This window comes from Calonectris borealis, chromosome 12 (genome assembly GCF_964195595.1).
Source record: "Calonectris borealis chromosome 12, bCalBor7.hap1.2, whole genome shotgun sequence".
Classification (NCBI taxonomy): Eukaryota; Metazoa; Chordata; class Aves; order Procellariiformes; family Procellariidae; genus Calonectris; species Calonectris borealis.
Window position 1 is genome coordinate 22,099,925 of NC_134323.1, and position 22,541 is coordinate 22,122,465.

The 22,541-nt window shown below is 49.7% G+C and overlaps 2 protein-coding genes across 20 annotated transcripts in view; one reads left to right on the forward strand and one right to left on the reverse strand.

The window, feature by feature from the left end:
- Positions 1–22,541, reverse strand: part of LOC142087402 (protein CBFA2T3) — a 305,429-nt gene that overhangs the window by 230,690 nt on the left and 52,198 nt on the right. The window contains exon 3 of one of the 19 annotated variants that reach the window (XM_075161613.1): positions 21,378–21,576. The exons of 17 other annotated variants lie outside the window; for them this stretch is intronic. The gene's annotated coding sequence lies outside the window, so the exon portion shown is untranslated. Of the gene's footprint in view, positions 1–8,955; positions 8,981–21,377; positions 21,577–22,541 lie in introns of those variants that run through there. One more of the 19 variants, XM_075161615.1, reaches the window with a different exon arrangement.
- Positions 1–22,541, forward strand: part of LOC142087404 (large ribosomal subunit protein eL13) — a 192,603-nt gene that overhangs the window by 69,132 nt on the left and 100,930 nt on the right. The gene's annotated exons all lie outside the window — the stretch shown is intronic.

A 22,541-nucleotide genomic window follows, 5' to 3' on the forward strand; every position in this document is an offset into this window, starting at 1 on the left:
ACATTATACAAGATACACAAAAATAAATTGTTTTTAATCCTCCAGATTCTAGTGCTCCCAAACAAGGATCTTAAAGAGCTTTACAAACAATGGATTAAGCCTTAAGACTCCCTGTGAGGTAAGAAAGTGCCTCTCACAGAGGCAGAGGAAGGTGAGCGAGGCTGAAGGCTGTACAATGTGACTTTATCATCGCTGTTCTATACGCACAAACATAACTGAGTCTATCCCTGATCCATCATCAGCCTAGCAACACCTTTGCCGTTTTGCTCCGGACTCTGAAGCAGCTTCAAAACCGCCGTACGTCTTTCAAATGCCAAACGCTTTCTTTCCCACCTTTAAGTATCAGGAGTGCTACTCAGAGCGCTCGGCCAAGACAAACCATCCCAAGGATGGCAGCGCCACTGGGTCCTGAAGTTGCGGACGCAAGGCTTCTCTTGGAGCACCATGAAGACTTCATGGCAACCAGCTTTCTCTAGCTGGCATCAGCAGGCGCGCAGGAAGCCCTCTCGGCGTGTATTTCGAGCGGCTCACCGGATGCAATCCTACGGAGAAAGGCACCTTCTTGGTTTGCTCCTCAATGTTAAGATGACTTTGGGTCACATGCTCTCTAGCCTCAGACTGCAACCTGTATTAACATGACGTCACGTATTCTTTGTGCATCCCGGTCTGTAAAGCCCTTATATTTCTTCCCAAATATATTTTGCATACATCTTGTAAACAAGCTTTACATCCTTTTGATCAGCGCTCTGCACGGAGCCCGGGGAGGGGGAGGGAGACTTCCTGTTCCACTATTGCAGTCGCTCTCAGCAACGTGCTGCGCTCAGCTCTTGCCGCCCCGTGAGCAATGATGAAATTTTCTATTTTGGTGGCTTTTTCTTCATATATTTGTAGCAAGTGGGCTGCGCTCTAGTCCAGCATCGCTGTTGATATGAATTTTTTTTTTTTATTCCTTTTAAAGTGGCAGATTAATTTGTTGCAGCATCTCCTTTTTATGCCAAGAAGGCCAACTAAGAACCCTCTTCTCTAGCCAAATGTTTTCACGCTACCTCGCTTCTCAGTTTCCTTGCCACTTGCTTGAAAGCAGACATTTTTGCAAAGAACTTGTTTACAGAAAAAATAGCCTCATGTATGCAGTAAAGCACACCACCGTGTTTTCTTGCTATTGCTTATCTGCTGAAGATAAATCCGGTTTCTGCTTGCCCACAGGCAATCAGCCAAATGCTCACCAGCTGATACCTCCCTGTACCTCGTGGCGACTTCACGTGCCCGAACCCTCGCTTCTCTTGCGACCGACCGCCTCTGAGAGGTACAGCCATACCATGCTGCCAACGTGGGTGCCAATACAAAAATACTCCGTCCTGGTTCCAGAGACACGACACCAGCTGAAGCTGCAGAAGGTTGGTATCTTCCTCCCTTTGGAAGGAGCAAACACCCACAGACTCCAGCGGCCGCTGGAAGCCCAAGTACTGTGTAAATGGTTAAAGGCAATCGCTTCTGCTCTCTTGTGACTCCAGCTCACCACTTCCATGTCCTCCCTTTGCCAGCTCATATGAGGAGCTTATAAAATCAGCACGCTGTAGGCAGCCTAGCTGCAACACAGGAATGTTATGTAGTCGGTTACTAATACAGTGTTTTGCATATTGTGTTTCAAACACTACATGCTTCTACATGTCCAATGTCAACAAGGGGAAAATATTGTCAGACCAAAATGAAGTCTTCCTAATGTGAGTTATTAGCTATACAGCAGGCTACCAGGTGCACTGCGAAGACCCCGCAGGGATATTCCTACATTCATTTCAATGCCTTCCTTTTGAGAACAATCTCAGTTCCTTTTCTAATTATTTTCCTCTAGCTGAGATAGTGTGCTTCTCAGCTCTGCCCATCGCAGTCCAGCACTGGCTTCCTACACGATCTGCAACCGGGACAGGTATCGCTCGGACAGAAATGCCTTACGCTTGTCCAGGAGACGAGCGGCAAGAACCTGGCAGATTTAGGATACTAAACACTGAGGAAAAATAAATGCAGTGTAGATTCTTCTGGGCTAAACCACTTCCAAATTCAAGGGAAAGCCATTTTTTTCAACAAATAGAACATATTACGTGAAACTGTGGGTGTGCTACTCTTACAGATGCTCTATGTGAACCAAAATTTGCTGAAATTATTGCAGAAACATTCCACAATCTCCCAAAATAAGCATCTTTGTGTATCTTTGCCTGGATAAATTATGAAAAAAACCTGCATAGTGGAGCACAGTTTCCATTTCCTCGCACACTCCTACCAGGGCTGTGCTTGCAAGTAAATGCACCGACCTTTTCTCAAAGAAATCAGTGTTTGCTGTTCCTTATAAATTTGCAGAATTTTGGCTCGTTTCCATTTCACCCACTTTTGAATACGACGCTCCCCACCCCCACACAACTGTTCCTTTCTGAGGGATGACAGGCTATCCAAAAAAAATAACAGGAACACTCGAGCTCCTCGCTCCCTCCCGAGATGGCATCGCTCCGGCGGCAGACAAAGGAGCACTGGCAGTTTCAGACCAACCTGTTGCGGGGAGCACCTCACCTTAGTTCAGTGTACCAATTTCTCCTGATCTCCGATAATGACGTTTTTCCAGCGCTCCCCTCACCCCGGATTTTCTGTACAATCATTTGTGGCACATTTTAATTCTTTATTGTTTTCCTATCAAAAATCGGACCTCAAATCCCTTATGAAAGGCACCGCGGTTACTAGAAGGATGGCCCCACAACCTTTCTCTGTTTTTCCGTCACTGCTGATGTGGTACACAAAGAATGAGATTTTTCAATTTGTTTTGTCCATGAGCCAAAAATTCCTTTTAATGGACTGAATATGGTGCCTGTGCTAGTCTCTCACCGCTCCAGCTCAACTCTCACTTACAACAGTCACTGCCTACAACGCGGAGTTGGCCTCCTTTTGCAGGAAAATAAGGCCAAACCAGCTTGAAAGCATGTTTGGAATCTGGAGATTAATTCCATGTAAACTAATGCATTCAAACCTCTTTGTACGGCTTCAGAAAGGGCTGTCTGATCCCGGCGAGAAGTAGGGCAGCACATACCCATGCCGTAACGATGGGGAGGCAGGCAGAGCCGCCTCCATTTTGAAACTCTTTACTTAAGCTCGCAACCATTAATAAAGAAGCGCCCTGCCCGGCGAGCCGGCCACGCCGCCGCTCGGCCACCTGCCCGCACCACGGACCGCCGCACCCGCTGCCCACCGCTCGCGGGCAGGGAGGACGGGGCGAGGGGGAGCGTGCTGAAAAGGCCTGCGGGCAAACAAAGGGGTGCCGGAGCCGGCGGGAGGGCAGGGCGGCGGGTCAGGAGGCGGGAGGGCTCCCACGGGAGCCTCTGCCCGGGACCCCGAGCTTTTGTTCAGCAGAAAATGCCGGGAGCAACAAAGCCCCAGGCTGCGACGCACGGCACGCTGCTGCTGCTGGGGGCGAGCCCACCGCCGGCAGCAGGGCCCCGTCCCCCACCGCGCGCTGCCCGCTCCTGCCCGTGCTGCAGCACTCCCCTCGCCAACGGCTCCCCGCTTCTCTCCACCACCTCTCTCTCTCTGGGAGATAAATTATTCAGAATGAAACCATTTTAAACTCTGTTGGGATGCTGAGCAAAGCTAAGATGGGTGGTGCCGCAGAGGAAGCTGTCAGGGACACGACCAGAAACCAGGTCTTCCTCACACAGAAGGTTACAAGTGCAATTACAGCCGATCCCGCCTCGAACCCAATGCCACGAAACACTGAAATAACTGAACACAAGGCTCTAAGAGTATCCCGTCACACCCAGAGACGCAACACCAACTTGAGTACAAGGCCCAGGGACCTGCCACGCCAAGTCCGTTCATGGGAGGCTCCCACGAAGCCACCGCATCAGCGACGTTTGAGCACCAAATGCCCTTATTCCCGTCACTTCTTCCTGCTGGCATGGTATAAAGCAGCAGAAATAAGGAGAGCTGAGCAGAGTATGGTTTGCACGGTGACCTTCACGTGCCGGGGCAGCCTGGTGAGCAACACGCAGTCTCACAGCCATCGCACATCCAGATGTGCTTTATGGACGCTCCCGCAGACCCACCTCTGCAGCGGTGCTCTCCCTCGGGGACGGGAGATGAAAGCAAGGATGGCACATGGAGTCTGACCACTGCCAAATTCCTCCCGGGTGACAAGGCACAGCCAGGCTCCCAACGCTGCAGGGTGCTGCCACAGGTATGTGGGAGGAGACAGCTCCCATCAGAGAGTCGCAGGGCCGAGGCCGTGGAGGTGTCCCAAAGCCAACACCCCCCTACGCTGCTGGGAGGACTGGGCCACCCTGCAAAAAGAAACGGGCAGCACAGCAGCGCTGTGGAGGACAGGAGCCCTCCCGCTGCCCTCCTGCAGTGGGACGGGTCCCCAGAGAGGTCCCCCGACCACCCGCTGGACTCGAGACCCACCACTGAGCTTCCTTCCACGTGGACTGCACAAGCAGGACCCTCTGCCACGGGCTGTCTGAAACGCAGCACGTGGCCAGCAGCGTTCTGCAGCACATACACACCTTAGACACGAGCACCGGTAAGGTACTTGACACGGGGCCCCACCGTACAGATGTATTCAGGTCAAAAAGGAGAACATCAACAAAAAGGTAGTCCAGAGAAGAGGGGTTTTTGGTTTGTTTTGGTTTTAAATGAGGAGACAAAATAATTAAATGGCCTGGAAACTATTCTACATTAAAAGTCACTACAGCACTAAAAATCTAGCTCTGACAGTTACGGGTGAAGCCCTTTAAAAGTTACCATGGTAGTTGATGCAGCTATTCGCCCACTCGTTCTTCAATAATGCTGGATTATTTTTTTTAATGCGATTCAACCACAAACAAGCAAATGTTGCTGAAGGAAAAAGTACTTTCTCACACCATAAAAAACCCTCCATCCTTTATCTCTGCCACAAGCGCACAGCTAAGGAGGAGACAGCAGGTAACAGGGAGCCAAGCCAAACACGCAACGCTGAACTTCGCTCCCTCCCTCTCCAGGGAGAGAGGAAATTTAAGAAGCAGATTCAGGATTTCAGCATCCATTTCACTTTCCCTCCCCCCTCCTGAACTATCGCTCCCTGGGCCCCAAACGGCTATTCAGATGCTATGTCAGCTGAATGCTACGTTCGCTTCCTCTCTCAAACACCAGCTCAGCAAGCCTCGCAACACGCTAGATGTCAGACGAGAAAGCCAAGTATTTTTGGAATACATCTTTCCTCCTTTTAATTAAGCGCCCAGGTAGAGAGCAGCTCACACAGAAGCATTTGCTCTGCAAAGCCGCATCCAGCAAGGCTGACAGAGGCAAGTCGGAGCAAGATGAGACCCAAACAAAGGAAAGCAAACACGGGCTGTAAGGGAGGAGCAGGATACAACTGCATTGACCTGCCCAGCTATTATTTTTGCAATCAAACCGAGGTCTAGAAACTCCTACGGCCAAAGGGAAGGCTTCGCCCGCCTGAGAACGCCTCGCAGCAACCTCCCCAGCAGCACAGCCCTCATCCCGCGTGCAGACGGAAAATGAAAACCTCTCAGACCCCAGCTCAGTGGCAGTCACCGCGGATAACTGGTGGAGTCGCCTCCCCATCTGCCAGAGAAACCCCCCTCCTTCCCCAGGGACCTCCCTGCACCCCCCGGCCCCGCGGGCACCCCAAGAAGAGGGGCTGCCGTAGATCAGCCCCCACAAACGCGCAGCTCCGAGCGGGGTGAGGCAGATGGGGAGAGGGAATAAGCAGCTTCCACCACTAAGCCGGGGAAGGCAAGACCGAGCCTGCGCGCCGCGCATGCCGGGGGCACGCAGTGCCGGGGCGCAGCCGGCCGGGGGCCACGCCGTGGGCCACCCTTCTCGCCCGGTGCTAGCCTAAGCAACACGTACTGCTGGCTCTACAAAAATAATACTCCTCATTCTTAATCCAGTATAAATTATTTGTTACAATAAATACTTGCACTGAAAGCCTTGAGGCTTTACTAACAAAGCTGGGTTTGGCATGCAGGCTGCCAGGTTTTGTGAACTGGTTTAATCAGCTGGAGAAGCTGTTAGCGTGCTTAGGGAGCACGTTCAGGCTTCGCAAGACACAATTTAAGTGAAAAGAGCCGCTGTCGGCGGCAGCTCTTCTTATTCACAAGTCCCCTCAACTCCAACTCTCACCAACCCGAAACAACTCAAACTGGGAAACGTTTTGCTACGGTATGAACTGGGAGAAAGCAATCATCACCGTGGCCCTCGAACGGGTCCATCCACTTAGAGATTCATGTATTTGGCGAGGGGCAGTTTCTGTGCCGAAGCGTGTTTCCAGCCAGCGCCCCGGCGAGCAGCAAGCCAACAACTTTCAAGATGAATTAAGGCCACCGCTTCCGTGGAGTTACGCTGGTGGAAGGCGGCTTTGTTAAACCGAAATGAAAGCTAAAAACGTGCTACGTTCACCCCATTGTTCCTTCGCCTTTTCTAATAGCTGTTTTCTCTCCTCCATCACTCTCAGGCTTCGCACGCTCAGCTGTGACTCTTTGTGCCTCCCTTTTGCTGCCTTCTGCTTCTGTTTGTCCTTTTGATCTCCACTTCTCAGCTTGTGTTGTCTCCTGCGTCCCCATCCCCCATGCCTGATTTCCACTTTTATTAGGGTGCGAGGCAGAACGGCTCAAAGGATGAACAATGCGTTTTAGCTGAAAAGGCTTTGAAGCTGAATTGTGTTGTTTACCGATAGATTCCCCAATCTCCTACCGAAATAATAGTATTTTACCTCCACGAAAGCGCTTGCTGTTTATTTTCAGTTGAAAGCAATTATAAAAAGCTGATGTAACGTTAAATGCATAAGAATGGGATCAGAGCACAGGAGTATGATCAATTTAAAAAAAACCAAAACAAACAAAAAAACCAACAAAAAACCAGACAACCACACCTCCCAACAGCCCACAGTTTCTAGGAGAAATTATTTCAGAGTCCAATTGTAAAGCTTCTGCTGCTGCAAGGACAGGTTAAAGTTCAACCAGCTCCTAAAAGCCCGTGAGCCAGCACATTGGTTGGTGTTTGCCCTACAAGCGTGCTCTCCCTCAACACTGAACACGAACCTGTACCAAACTGCTCCTTTCCCATCTGAGTTCCTTTAACTCCAAAGCATTGCTTCAACTAACGCAAGCTCTTTCAAGTTTAAATATTGAAACTCTTCAAGCTGGGCAACTTACAGCAAGTGACAAAGTACAACCCCACAGCTCCCGTGCCCATCGTCACTTGCCCCGAAGGCCAGGCACCGCTTGCATCCCCTCTCAAAGTCAGACCTCCGTTACAAGACTCCCCAGTAGCAGCATCTCCCAAAGACGATCCCTGGGCTGGGTAATACTATCTATAAATTAAGAAGCAGGACGGGAGATAAAAAGCAAAATACCATGAGCTGTGGAGATAAGATTTTAGTTCTTCCGTCTGCTCAGCGCAACTTTTCGTTACCACCCAGAATTACACCCCACCGCGGCAGTACGAGCGCGGCTCAGCCGGACGAGGGGCAGACGGGTCCTGGGAGCATCCCGACCCCGGCTCTGCCTCTCGCCGGGGTGCCTGCTGCCACGGGCAAGAGGTGGCAGGGCTGAGAGCCTGGCGCTTGCCTGGGGCAAAGCGCCCATCCGAGCTGCAGATGGAAGGTGCAAAACACACCAAAAACGTCGCTGATTCATGAACTGTGTTAGTCAGCAGCAGCCGCCTCCGTCAGCCGGGATGCCCAACGCTACCTGGGCAGGATAACACATTGAACCAGCGGAAAGGAAAAGGCCAGGACAAGCCTGTAAGGTCTGCATCTCAAAAATGTCATAACCATCACACTTGAGCAGCAATAAAAAGACCAATCTCTGGGAGAAGAGCAGCACCTTAGGGCGCACGAGGACCCCAGGAACCCAGCAACTACAAACAGGCAGCCAAAAGAGCTGGGGACCTGCCCCCGGCCAACCCCCCGCTGCAAGAACAGACTTCTGCGTGCTTAACAGTGAATTAAAATAAATTAAACCTCAGCTCATGCAAAGTGTACAATTATTTTTTTCATCACAGACAGGTAAATTTTCAAGCTGACTGACCAAACAAAGAAAGCATAAAATAGTTGAGGCTAAATTATGCCACTCTGACTACAAGCTGTAATCTCTGTTATTCAAAATTCAAGATTTGCAGGCTATAGAGTAGGTTTGGGAGCTGTTAATCAATGACTGAAATGAAAGATAATGCTCTACATGGTGCACAGAGCTTCCTTGGAGGGAAGAGAGATTAACTCTCTGTAGATCACAGCCCTCAACCACACAAGTTTATTTCCTTACCACCACTATACCTTAAATAATTTAAGGCAATACTAAACCAGTAACAGAGCACAATTTTAAGCAAAGAGCTTTTATTTTTATGGAATCAAATCTCCTTTTAAAAAAAAAACAAACACTACCTGCAAACACTGCAACTTGAAAGAACATGGGCACTGGGAAATGACAGTGCCTAGAAGCTCCCTAGGCAGAAGCCAGCGCTGCCTGGCCCAGGCTTGGCTACTGAGCCCTCGTTTAGTTAAGGGGAAGGGAGAAATTCAAGCAAAAATCGAGTTATTTAAGTGCTTCAAAAAAATCTCAGAGCCTATCATGAAATAGCTCTGTAGATCAGGCATTTGCCAAATCTTCTCAGATAAGAAAAAGCAGTCTTAAAAACCTGAAAAGCTCCCGTTGAGAGGCCACCAGCAGACCGGCAGCAGGTTTTCATACCCCTGCTCTTGTCCCCAGGAGTTTAGAGCTGAAGGCCCAGGGGTGAACCAACATTAGACTAACGACCAGTTTGGACTTTGCTCACATAACTGCAGCATTTGCTCTAAATTCTTAAAGAAAAGGTGGAAGTAGTCCCGTCCCTCCTCCAACACCACACATTTTGGCGCACATGAGAGCACGGACCAAGGTGCAGAGAGGCATGGAACCCCCCCTCAACAAACGCTACCTGACAGATATCTGAACTCCCGGCCTCACCAGCATTCAGAAATGCTAACTCCACCTTACGGGATCACAGCAGCGCTCGGTGACGGGGAGCCTTGAAGTGAAAAGCACAAAAGGATGAAATTCAAAATCTGCAGGTGTCCCGAATGGTGCACACTTCTTGCTCCTACCTACTCCTCCTTCAGCCCGCCTGCATCTCTGAAGACTCCCAAGTTAAACATTCCCTAGACAGGCTCATTTATCCCCTTCTGAGTAAATACTTTAAACAGTTTTTTATGATAAAAATATAAGGATGGCCTTTGAACAAGCAGATTTCAGAAGCAATAGGCTAGCATTCGGGAATTAAAGCACATGAACACGCACCGTGCATGTAAGTTAAAAATGCGAAATTTCCAGCGGAGCAGTAATTACATAAGGTATGTTGCTAATTGTTTTGAATTCCCCAAAAAAGAAAATTACACACTTCACACTGAGTAATTTGAAAACAAAACTGTTGATAACTTGAAAATATTTTTCCAGTTACTACAACAAAAAATGCTTCAATGTATCTTCTACTTTAAACAGAAGTGAGGAAAATTCCCAGATTGCAGCAGTGAGGTTTGCTGCCAGGTTTCAAGGCCCGCTGGCAGCCCCCTTCGAAAGCTCGTCGTGGCCCGAAACACACGGAGCTGCATTTGGTGCCCGGGATGGTTTTGTTGCCCTCCTCCCTACGCACGTGCAAACCTCCTCAGCCTTAATTTTGGAAATAGGGTAGGTTTGTATCACCCTCTTGCCTTCCAGAAACAGCTTCAACGTAGAAGCAACGTCAATATTACTTAAGTTGCAAAAACTCACACATCTACTAAGCTAATTCATAGTTTCTAAAACTAAAAATTTCATCAACTCAAACTCCACACAGTAAGATGCAAAAAGAGCTAAGGCCGTTGAATGAAGTCCACCTAAAGCACCGACGCGTTGCATGGCACTGGATCAGCGGCGCGGCTGGGCAGGGCTCTCCCTCCGCTGGGAGGATGGATGCCTCCGGAGGTGCCGTGCTGAGGAGGTCTGGGGACAACGTGAGGAGGAGCTCGCCTGGGCTCACCAGGTCCTGAAGCTCCATTTGAGATGGTCCTCATGAGAAGGATTAGGAATTACGGGCTGCAAACGGAAGAAACATCTGCTGGTAGCAGGCAGCCATCCGGGCTCACCAGTGGCACGGGAAGAGAAATCCTCTGCAGACTTTCAGTGGTGCGCAGAGCAAGCTCCCATCAGTGAGCCAGCACTGATGGCAGACCGACATCAAAGCAGAAAACATCCACAGCATTTTTTTTTGTGTAGATTATTCTTCCTGGCACATGTGAGACACCGGCTGAATCCCTGATCAGATGGCAAAAGCGGTTAGTCTGGGTTTGGGGCAGGGGAGCAGCGGCAGCAGCCCTGGCCGGGAATGGAGCTCAGTCCACGGGGCCACGCTGCACCACAAGCACTCCCGCTGAGCCTGCCTTGTTTAACAGTTTTGCAACAACATCCTTTGGAGCCCCAGTAACTTCATTTTTTTAGGAACGGATGTAAAACATTCAGTGTCCACTACCAGTCATGCAGGTGAGCAGATGCAAGCACGCCACTAAATTTTCAAGGCAATTTTGCAAGGCTGCTTCGTTTTCTTCCTGCCTCTACAAAGAGAGCATTCCTGCCTTCATTAGGCATCTCCCTGTTTTCAGTAGCTTAAACGCTGAAAAAAGCAAGACTAAAAAAAGAAATCACGACGCTGGAAACAGCCGTCTTCATAAAAACTGTTTTTAAACACCTACTCAGTCAAAACTGCGCAATAGAGGAGAGCAAGACACGGTTTGCACACTCATTCAGCTGTTCACCTTTTCCCTAAACGCCCAAAAACCTCCAAACAAAACCTCCAGCTGCAGGGTACGGCCTTCACGGAGACGCCTTTGGCTCAACTCAAAGATTGTTTCCCATTTTATTAAGATGGGGCTACCAAGCAGCAGCAGCAGCAGCAGCAGCAATTCTTTCATTAAACCGTGGTTTGCAGAAAGCCACCAGCACAAAGGCATTTCCCAAACCCCCAGGCTGAAGCCGGCAGGGCTGTCACGACGGCGCGGGGCTGGAGGAAGGAGGGGAGAGGACGGCGCTGCAGCCGTAACGCACCATGTGTCCTCCAGCAGACCCTGTCTGGAGGAGGGCGGGCGTGCTGGAGCTGCTCGGGGAAGCCAGATGCGAGGCCTGGCACTGACGCCAGCAGCCGAGCTATTTTTACCAACCAATGGGTTGCGGTGCCGGAGCAGGAGCCGCTTCTCCTCTCCAAGCCGAGCTCACCGCGCTCAGCCGGGCTAGAGGGATCCGGGCGGCTCTTGGGGCCGCGGTGGGAGCCCAGTGCTGCCGGACCAGGAGGGAATTCAGGTGTCGTTTGCAGGGCCCGGGACTTTTCTGCCCACAGGGACAAGCACCAACTCCAAAAGTGATTTTTTTTTAATTTTTTTTTGGGGGGCAGGGAGGCTTCCCCGTAAGAATCCACAGAAAAATCCATTAAATCGCTTAGCACACAGAAGCCTAAATAGGTGATCATTTCTCCTAGCCACAATGACATCTACCTGCACCCCAAGCCCTTCCCAAGGTCAGCTCCCTCCTCCCTGAACAAGTCAACGGCACGCACCAAATCCTGTTCCAAAAAAATGTCAAGACAATAAAAGTTTAACTCAAATAAACATATTCAAATTATGCAGTGCATGTCACTGGTTTTCACCGGGCTTTCAAACGCTTTGCAGTTTCTTGAAGCTGAATGCCAGGAATACCTGCTGAAATTATCAGAGCAACGACGGCCTTCCTAGTGCTCTCTCCATTTTCTCAGGCTTCCTTCCTGGCTTCCTTCCAGTATTCCCATCTCCTACAGAAGATCCTGTTTTCCTTCATCGTCTGGGTTGTCTCCTCCTCTTCCTTCTCATTGCCACCCACTCGTTTTTTCATCTTTCCCAATATTGTATTTGCTATATCCTCTCTCGCTGCAGCCCTCTCCCCCTGTGCCGCCCAGCAAACCACCCGCAGGCGCCGACTCCGTGCTCAGCCCTGCGCCGCTCGCTTCAGAGCCAGGGCAGGAGATGTGCTTGCCCACGCTGGCGTCCGGGATAACACCCAGGGCAGAAGCTTTTCCCAGCCCACGCCCAGACTGCCACTGAGCGCACGGACACACGGCTTCCCCCTCGAGCATCTCAACGTTTGAGAACCTCCCCCATACAATCTCAGCAGCCGGCCGCCACAGACCCACCTCTGCCTGGATGCCCAGGAAACGAAGTTTGCTGAGAAGAGCAAAACAAGCAGCAAGCTGAGCCTTTTCTTTTTCCTCCTTCCTTTCCCCTAGCCTGGATCGACAAAGCCGTACCCCTGAGAGCTCCTGCCAGCCTCCTCCCACCGGTCCAGAGCAGATCCATGTCCCCCCCAACCTGACACTATCATCTCTAAACACGTACATGCCCTTTCGTGCCAGGCACTGCATTAAGCACAATAATGCCAATTCTAAAAAGTACCAAATACATTACTAATAAAACAGCGATGCAGTCAGCCCGAAACTTCCTTCGACTAGAAGAGGCCGCCTGCCTTCCACGGCAGGAGTGAAAAAGCCGCAGTTTCTGTGGCCGGGCGGGTTCCTGGCTGCAGCCCCACGCTAGAAGCAGCAGGTCCCTTGAAGCTCAGCTCTGCAGAGGCCTGAGCACAGGGCAGGCTCAGGGGTTTTTTAATCACCAGACTATGTCGACAGTCACTTGACAAAACACATTAAACTTAAGCCACCGCGGTCACCACCTGGAGCGGTTCCACACCCTCCACCGCTCCTGTGCGACAAACTGAGCCAAAAACTAACAGGTAGAAAACGACCATTCTCACCTCTTTCGGGGAGGCAGGGTAGTCTTCTCTTTTTCTGGAATTCAAACTATGGCCTCTGACACAAAACTGAGCCTGGGCTATCCTGCAGCCTCCGCTAGTGCTACTGCACACTCAGGCAAGCTGCAGAGCTACTTTTACCCTGTGCAAAGAGACGATGCCCAAGACGTTGGACATCAGTGCGCTGGAACCAGCCCAGTGCCATCTCGTCACCACGCACCCGGTCCCCATGTTCACTCAATACCATAAAGGCTGAAGAGTCCCACCAGCGTCAAAGCATCTACAAGCTCCTCAGAGGGACACCAAACATTTGACAAGCGCCTGGGTTGTTTTTCAGACATCCACGTCTTCATAGCATCCCTCATAGCAGCGTCCCAGCACACTCCCCTTGGCTTTGAGAGGGGGGCACTGCTCCCCTCGGTATGGCCGTGGGCACAGACACGCAACTTCTGTCAAAGCTTTGTTCATGAGTTAACAGCGCTCATCCAGAGGAGATCCCAAAGCAACCTGAGCAATGTACATTTTTCAGCCTTTCTACAAGAAATCCTGAATCGTTTGTGGTCAGCCATCTGTGCAAAATTTCACCAGGGTGCAAGTGAAAAGCAGTGCCTCACCCATGTGTTCCTGTAAACCACCTACACCCACTTTCCTTCTCCCCAGATTTACAAAGACTGTTGATTCATCTTAGTACTTGGGTGGAATCTGCTGACCGATGTTTTGACTAAAGCCTCAAGCACACACTAAAGACAGGCAAGAAGACATCTAGGCAGGAAAGCTGCGCTGAGACTGTAGCACTTTACTGTAAGTACCAAAGCTGTAAAGCGCTTGGGCAGTGCGAGCAGCAGGCAGGGGACGAGGACGAGGGCAGCAGAGAAGTGCGAGCGAGATGCAGGAAGGAGAAGCAAGCGTGCAGTGGGAAGGTGCCCGGGGGCCGCGGGGCGGGGAGGGGGCCAGGCGCACACCCAGCTTGAGCTGATGGAAGGTGGAAGCTTACCAAGCCAAGCAGAAAAAAAAAAGCAGCGCCTATGGGAACGAATGAAAATGTATCTAGAGCAGAGAGTCCTATGTAGGGCTGGAAAGGACCCCAAGAGGACCATGCACTCCCTACTGCAAGCAGAGCACTTGTACGTGCCTACGCCAGCCTGCAGCACCGGTGTTTACAGATCCTTCCTCGGGTCGACACTTTGCTTAATACCAATTTGACTTAAAGAGAATGGTCTGTTTCAAAGAGACACTGCTTACAAACCAAAACTAACGTGAAGGTTTGACATGGCATCGCATGTGGATCATGAGCTGCTAGAATGAACTTCTACATACTGCAAATAAAAAGCTTTGCTTACGTTTCAAAGCATTTACATTTCTTCCAATAAACTAGACAGAGCTGTGAGGAGAATCAGAAGTTTCCTTAAAAATCCTGTAAACTGAGGCCATCTCTGACTTCCTTTTGTACAGCTTTTGGTGCTCAACCCGAAGCTTATGGTATCTTACACTAAACTTCTTGCTCCACAGATCCCTTCTGCCAGTATTTTCAATGTGCATCGCCCTGCTATTTTTTGCCGGGGTTTGTCATTTACAAGACACAAGAGCGAAGTGCTCCATCAGCCAGTGCAGGGCATCTGACACCCGCCCTCTGCACGAGTCTCAAGGCCTCCTTCACATAGCTGGACCCGTAGAGATAGCAGTGCTCCAGCTGCCAGCCGTGGTAAGAGCACCTCCAGACCAACCGGTGGTTGCCCACACGATCATTTAAGCTAGATGGTTTTTGCACTCTGCCTGCACACACTTTGGGTTTGTTACCAGCGCTAGCAAGGGCTTGGGCACAGACAAGTTTTCTACAGCTTTCAAGGAACACGCGGTCTGAGTCAGGCACCGTCGCTCCATGGCACGCAGGCAGATGTGGAAGAGCACACGCAGGACCAGGGCAGATGTTCCCTGAATGGCAGCATCTCCCGGCTACCACTGGCTTATCACAATAGGAGCCCCTGCCTGGCACAGAAGCAAGATACCATCGATGAGCTGTCAAGCACCGTATTTCCTCTTCAGAAGGCACTACCCAATGACACATTTTAACCTCTACCATTTTTCAAAAACCACCAAGCCTACGCTCACAGTGGTGACAGACATCTGCATGACCTCAACATCATCATCATTCAGTGGGGACCACTACTCAAGGCTTCTGCTCAACTCTCTTCACTGGAGGAATATACCGGTCAATGAAAAACCAACTGGACATTCAGGACACCTGCCCTGGAGATAGCACTGCCTGCTATCACCCACACTGCTTCTCCCCATGTGCCCAGCACAGCTGTTAGTTCAACAGAGCAATTAATTTATTAGGTAACTTACCTGGCTGAATACTTATGTGGCCAAAATGTTGGGTTTTAACCAAACAGTTTGGATCTGCACTACAGCCAACACCATCAGAGGAGCAGAGACAGCGAGAGGGAGGTGGCACTACGGGAAACAGGGGCTTCCCTGGCCCTCACACAATCGTATCTGCAACAAAGGTTGTCGTTTCTCTCTACTGTTTAAACCCACAAATGAGGGTTCATTCAACTGGGTGCAGGACGCGCTATTTAGACTCAGTAACAGCTTTCTTGTAACACAGGGGACACATGGGAACAGAGGAAGGTAAAAGACTAAGCACTTAGGCTGCATTATCTTTATTGAGTCCTTGTGGAGACCCAGGCCCAGTGAACACAGCAGCGGGGAGGCTCGCGGCGCGGAGCACAATGGCCCTCTGTGCTGAGCAGCCACCGGACCCAAAGCAGGAGATTTTCATCTGCGGCTTCCTGCGAAGCAGCACGGAGCCACTGAAACTACCACGCACCCCCTTACAGGCCACCCTGTGCACAGCAGGACTTTGCTGGGTGTTTGGTTTTCAGTCGCTGGCTGGCAGCTCGGAGCACGGCGCTGGCGGCAGGTCGGCAACCACGGATCCCCGTCCTCAGCAACAACCTACGAAAGGGACTTTACGGCATAGCTATTGTCCAGAGCCCTTGTTGAAAACCCTCATCGCCCTGCTTCCCTGTCTCCTAAGCGTGGCAAAGCTGTGTCAGACACATCGCTCTCCAACTCAACTTCAGGAGCCCAACCCTGAGCTCATCAGAAAGCGGGCAGGGGACTCTCCCTCACTCATTTTAACGATACAAGGAGCCTTGAAGTAAACACGTTTAGGAAGAAAGTAACACCTTGCTAACTACATTACCCTCACTGGTTTGGGCTCCCACCACCAGTGCCACTCAACGGGCTGGAGGAGGACCAGGGTGTTGGCTCACCATTTGGAGACTCGCTGCAGAAGCTCCTTCCCTACAACCTTGCAACCCCGCCTCGCCACCCCCTGTAATTTCTCCCTTCGCTGCCCATCCTTTGCTCCGCTGGCAACTCGACTTCCACTATTCCTGGGCACAGTTGCCGGCTCGGAGGCTCGTGTTCCCGCACTCGCCTCCTGCCACCACCCAGGCAGGGAGCGGGGAGTCCCAGCACGCCGCTCCCGCGCTGCGCTTCCCAGGGTTGCCAGCAATAAATGTGATCATCTGCTGTGCTGATGCTGCAGTTGCCACTCATGAAACACTAGAATGCAGCCCTCGAAGTGACACCGTGTTGAGCACGCCGTAAGGCCGGGAATTAACTCACAAAGTGCAACCAAGAAAATGGAAATACTTTTCTTTCACTCTTTCCTAATGGGGCAGCCAACTGAACTCTGTTTCTTCCTTTACCTAGAAGAAGTTAGAAATGGCAAGATCTCATCTCTCATGAAAAGTCTTAAAATTTTACTGAAATCTTAACTACTGGGCCTGCAAGATTTGCAAACACGTGCGACAAGAACCACAGATCAGTTCTCTCTGGACATAATGAAGGAAGAACAAACAGCAAGCTTCACAAACCACTTGGTTAGTAGCAATAGCACGATTTTCACAAATAAAGCATTGTAATTGATAACGTTATAACCACCCAAAATTTGCAAGTTTGTGCTACATAAGATTAAGCTTTTATTTTATGAGCTTTTAAAAAGCTTATGAGAATACCTGTGCTTTGCAAAGGTACAGACAATTCAAGTGAGTCTGTGCTTTACCTTCTGCATTACCTCCCCTGAACTTTAGTTCCCATGTTTATGTAAAATCCTGAACCGTATTTCTATTTAATTGTCAGAAGAAGAAAGTTACTGTCATAGTGCTGTGTCTTCTTCAACATATACCTACTCAACATGGAAAAAATACTGGATTCTCCTGTAGTCGAACATTTTCCAGGCACACACACAACACAAAGCTATTCTTAAAAGACCAGTCACATGCAAGGTTTCATGATATTTACAGGCATAAGAGGTCCTTGTGAGAAGAACATTACGCGGAAAGTTTCCCCAGAAAAGAAACCTTGAACAAGAACCAAGTTATTTCTGCAAATGTGACCAGAGAGTTCCTCGGCACTAGCAGAGATTTTTATGCATCCTCCACCTTGGATCTGCTCACGGCCCATTTTTAAGTGCCACCAGAACCACCAGCCGATCTCCAGGAGGCAGCACGCCAACGGAGCCTTAGGAGCTCTCTAAAAGCTCTTTTCTTTACCCGTGTTTTCTTTACCTACGTTTATACCCTTTTATATTTAACCTAGATAAGGAAAACGTGAACGACAGCCGGGCTGCTAACGCAGCTCCAGCAGGATCGCTGCTCCCGACTGTGAGAAACGATGGTCTGGAAGCAATTTGTTTTCCCATCCCACTTCACATGGGAAGCCCATGCGCCAGCGGGGCCGTGGCCCAGCCGCGGCCGCCCGTCCCCTCCCTGCTGGGAGCCCGGCACACAAGAGGACATTGTCCCCCCTGAATGACAAACAGTTTTGTGACGCTGAGGCTGTAAAGCGCATCAGACAGGTGCAAGGAAGCTTACCAAATTGGTGCGTACGCGTCGCCGCGGTTCGGGGACAAGTTAATTCCTAGGGAGAATATACACCAAACGCCAACAATAGCCTGAGAGGAAGCGAGCAGGCTGGGGGAGGCGGGGGGGGCTCCCCGCTCGGCCCCTTCGCCCGCGGCTCCTCTTTCCCGGCCCTCCCACCACACACGCACGGGCTCCATCTCCATCGGGACAGATTGCTTCTCCCGGCAAACCTGGGTTTCCTGAGCTGCAACACTACGCCAGCTTGAGGAAGCGTAAAACACGGGCACGCCTTCAAAACCCAAAACTCATCTCAAGAAAGAAACCCATTGCCCAAATAAAATAACAGAATCTGAAAAGTATTTGTAGGGAGGGGGGGGAAAAATCCCTTTAAACCGAACACAGAGATGTCTCACGCTTGCCAGCAAGTTCGCAATAAAAACGTTTGCTATTTCTGTCACTGCATCTCCAGAAGCTCAGACTCAATTTGATTCATTTTCCCTATAAGGTATTTTTAAGTATAGAAGAAAAAGCCCAACTAATTGCCAGAACGTGTCCCTGCAGATTGTACGGCAGCAGCCATGCATGCATAAACCATTACACAGCTGGCAAGCAGACAGGCGCATCAGCCAGCGACGGGGCGAGTTTCAGACAGGTTACCCCACCAGAGGCACGACGAAAACCAGGACAACCAGGTGATCTCTGGTGCCTTCACACGCACCGACTTATTCTAGTATCTTAAGGTTTGTAGTTTTGTTTTTAAACATGCACTAAGTGGAACATTCAACAGAAAGCACGCAGCCAAGACCTTGGCAAACTGCAGCTGGCATTTAATAACTGCACCATCTTTAAAGACCCCTTTTAATCAACTTTAACTCCTCCTCACACGGTGCCAGCATGCCCAGCACACCCAAGGTTCACTCAAAAGCACCACCATGTCAAATTATTCCACCCTCTTCACCAACCTGCCATGCTTGCAATTCCGATGCAAGGACTAATTCAGCTGGAAAGAAACAGAGCCAGACAAAAAAAGTTCTTTTTAAAAAAAAAATAAAATTTGCTATCTCTAATCCAATTCTGACGAGCCCACAAGCGGCTGTGCTGGCACAACTGATGAGAAGTATTTAAGCCTGCACTGTAGCAGAAAGAGCCTACATGGAATATAATTTTTAACAGGTTTAGAGAAAACTAAGACTAGTAACAGGAATTAAAATATGCAGAAAAGGTCTTCATTTCCTTTACCCCAATAAATATATTTCTATACTCATCGTTTAAGCAGGAGCCAGACCAAAAACCAGATTAAAACACGGCATTTTTCATGAAAGCCGTAAGGCAACACCACTGTACAACCACTGCGGCAACCCCACAGAAGAGCACTGGACTCCGCTGCTGCCCAGGACCAGAAACTTGTTGAAACAGATGAGATGACTCACGAAGCAGAGACACGCATAGCTATGGCTGTGCTGCCAAGGGGAGGGGAAAGCCGCCCCGTCTGCCGTGTGTTCGTGTGTTTAGGGAAGGACGGCAATCCACCCAGCGCTCTTAGTCAGGCCCTCGGCACATCACGCAACGCTACGGTAGGTAGAACTCAGTCGGCTCCTCTTGAATTAAAATAACTGAAAAGCTGTTCTGCCTTTTTTAAAAAAAAAAAAAAAAAAGCATCGCTACTGCCAGATGTGAAAAATTCCTCTGGTCTGGTTTCCTGGAGGGAGCAGGAAGGGAGGCTGTGACCACCTCGCCCCTGTGCATGCCTGGGTCGGTCCTGCTCCGCGCGAGAAGGCGAGACAGGCTTCAGCTCAAACGTTAACTCTCCCCAAAATACACACCTCTCCCGGGTCTCCCACAGCCCGGCCAGGACAGCTGAGATGCATCAAAAACGTGCAGCTAAAAGGCACTGCATCTGCATTAAGAAAACACTCCTGCACCCCGGGAAGAGGAGCGGTTCTTGCCGTGCCCGGCTCAGCCGACGTGCTCCGGCGCAGAGCAGAGGCGCGAGCTGGCAGGCTGCCCCGCTCATGTGCCTTTCTTGGAGCCTCTTCCAGCTCCTCCTCAAGGGAGCTCTGCCGGGACCGTGCCTTCCAGCGAGGAGAGGCTCCGGCGAGCAAAGGCAGCCGCCTCCTCAGCAGCGCTTTCTGCAGCCGAGCAGCCTGCTCAGAGGCGAGCCCCGAGTCTGGGGGCTTACGCCAGCAACCACCTCCTGCAGCGAGAGGGTAGCGATGCATGAAAGGTGCTTCAGGACACCACCACGTGTACCAGTTCACTTGGAATTGAAAAGTTGACTCAAATCACATCCATATTAAGTTGCACGGAGAACCACCACCATGCAGAAGCCGCATCAAACACAGAACTGCTCCACTGTGTTTTGGCACTCTAAAGCTGTAGATACACGACTGCGCTCCCCAAGTAGTTTTTCTACAATACATTATGATATTCCCCAAGCAGTTTTTCTAAAATCCATAACTGTATTCCACAAGCAGTTTTTCTACAATACCTCTGCAATGCCTGGTGACCGTTTTGGATTTCTACATGATTTTCACAACTTAACGATCCAACATTTACAGACAACTCTTTAGAAAGCTGTCTTTAAAAGTTGTTTCCTTTTGAACCGTCGGTACCTTTCCCCTCTAGCAGTCGCGTACTTTCAATGCAGTCTGAGAAACCAAGTGGTTTGGGGAAGTTTCTGTGATAGCTGCGTAAGTTTGCACACAGTTACTGAAAGCTACAGCAACACAGAGCCACAGCAGAGCAAATGCGACCCTCACCAAGCGCAGCTTCTGTAAACTAGTGAACAGCATTCGGTGTTAGAAGACGCACCACATCAAGGCTAGAAAACAGAGCAGTTTTTAAAAATAATTAGAAGCAAAAGCCATACACTAACTTGGTACCTTTTCAACTGCAACTCTGAAACTAAGCTTTATATGAAGGGTTTGGGTTTTTTAAACAGAATCTGTTCCTACAAACACAGCACTCCTCCTCAGCAGCCTTAAGTTACCACCCACAGCTGCCTGTGGACAGCATAAAGGGGACAGTCCTGGAATTCACCACCTCTGCTTTCAGGTTTTAGAGTCCCTCAACCCTCCCTGCCTCTCAGAATAAAAGCATTTGCAATTACACTGCAAGCACTTAACACTCCTCATCCATAAGAAAATGGATGGTGGGTTTTTTTCCTGGCATTACTCCCAAAGACCAGACAGTCCAGAAACAAGTGGTCAGAAAAATTAACTCTCTTTCTCAAAGAAATAGTTTGTTTGTGAACGATTCTCTGAGCAGTTTTGAAGCTGCCCTCCTTGCTGGGTGTGTTAAGAGTATCTTCCGGCTAAAAAGCAAGCTTTCATGTGTAAAAGGTTAACCACATTTACACCTTAAATACCATACTTAAAAGCATCTAGACCAACAAGCTCCTTAGCAATTCCTCCCAGGGAGGTGGGACAACTGAACTGGTTGGTCTGGTTACTATATAAAGTCTCAAGTATGCTGTTTTCTACATTTTCATTAAAGATTAAGTCAGCTAAGTTCTGCTGAGGCTTAGGAAAAATAGTGAAAGTCACAGCCCTAATGATTACTCAGGCTGTCAGTAGGAACTGAGCACTTTTTCTAGTATGGGACTAACATGCACAGAAATTCCCAGTCCGACAAGTATTCCCGTGGGACATAATAACGGAGGCATTTTGCACAGAGAACACACCTCCAGCTGCTTTTGCAAAGATGCTTCAACAGCCGCGCCGGGACATGCAGGCAGGATCTTTGCAAAGCGCCAAACGGCACCTGCGAAGGCAGCTCCTTCTCCTGCCTACAATTCTGGCAGAATTCACCACGGAGGGCAGATGCAAGCTTCACCTGTCGCGGTACCGGTCAGCCTGGTGAGTTACCCAGAATCTCAGATCCTGCACCGACAGAAGTTTGTAAATGCCGTGTCAGCAATAGGTTTGGAGAGAGCAGAGCGGGGAAAGGCTAGAGTTATGGGGTTTAGAGCAAGGCTCAAAGCACGCTGGCCTTGCCAGTAGCACCAGATCCCATAACGTGGCGGTAGCATTCATTCCACCAAGGGACAGGAATGATTTTGCTTAGAAATTGTATTCTAAAAAAACAAAATAAAGCTGAACTTCTGGAAATTTTTCCGTGCTCATCATGTTATGACCCCACGTCACACTGGCTGGCTTTACTGCTAAGAGACACAGCATCAAAGAAGTCAGCAAATTATCCTCTCAACTACAAGACATTTATTATAATGTGAGTAGAAGAAAACTTTTTAAAAAACAAAGGCCATAACTTTGGTGATTCTTTAGCAGGTAGGAACTGGATACAGGGAGAGGAAGAGAAGACAGCAGGGAGCAGAGCCTCCCAAATAGCACCAGGAACGGGGATTTCTCCGCTGCAAAGGTGCCGAGATGATACCAGTGCTCCCACACCCGCTGTGCAAGCAGGTCCAGTTACACGGATGGGCTCTACAGCCAACGGCACTTTCATTCATCCATTATTTCTGGGGCATTTTTGAAGTCTCGCCTGCAAAACGCCAGTAAGTATTTCCACAAAGGCTCTGAAGTTGTTCCTGGCGATGAACAGAAGCAGCAACAAATGCTTCCACGGCTATGGACACATTCAGGAGACCAATAAATTCTGGCCTTGCCCTCTTCAAATACTTGAGCTGTTCTTTTGTTTGTTTTTTAAGTCCAACACACCATCTATGTTTCTGTTCAATAAAGCCTCAGAAGGAAAAATAGTCAGGTTTGCAGCTAGAGCTACAAAGCAGATTAAATTAGTATTCTACTCCCTCCCTAACACAAGGTCCACAGAGCAGCTTTGAAGACAAACGCCGCTCTAACAAGAGTGGCCTCTTCTTCAGAGGAAC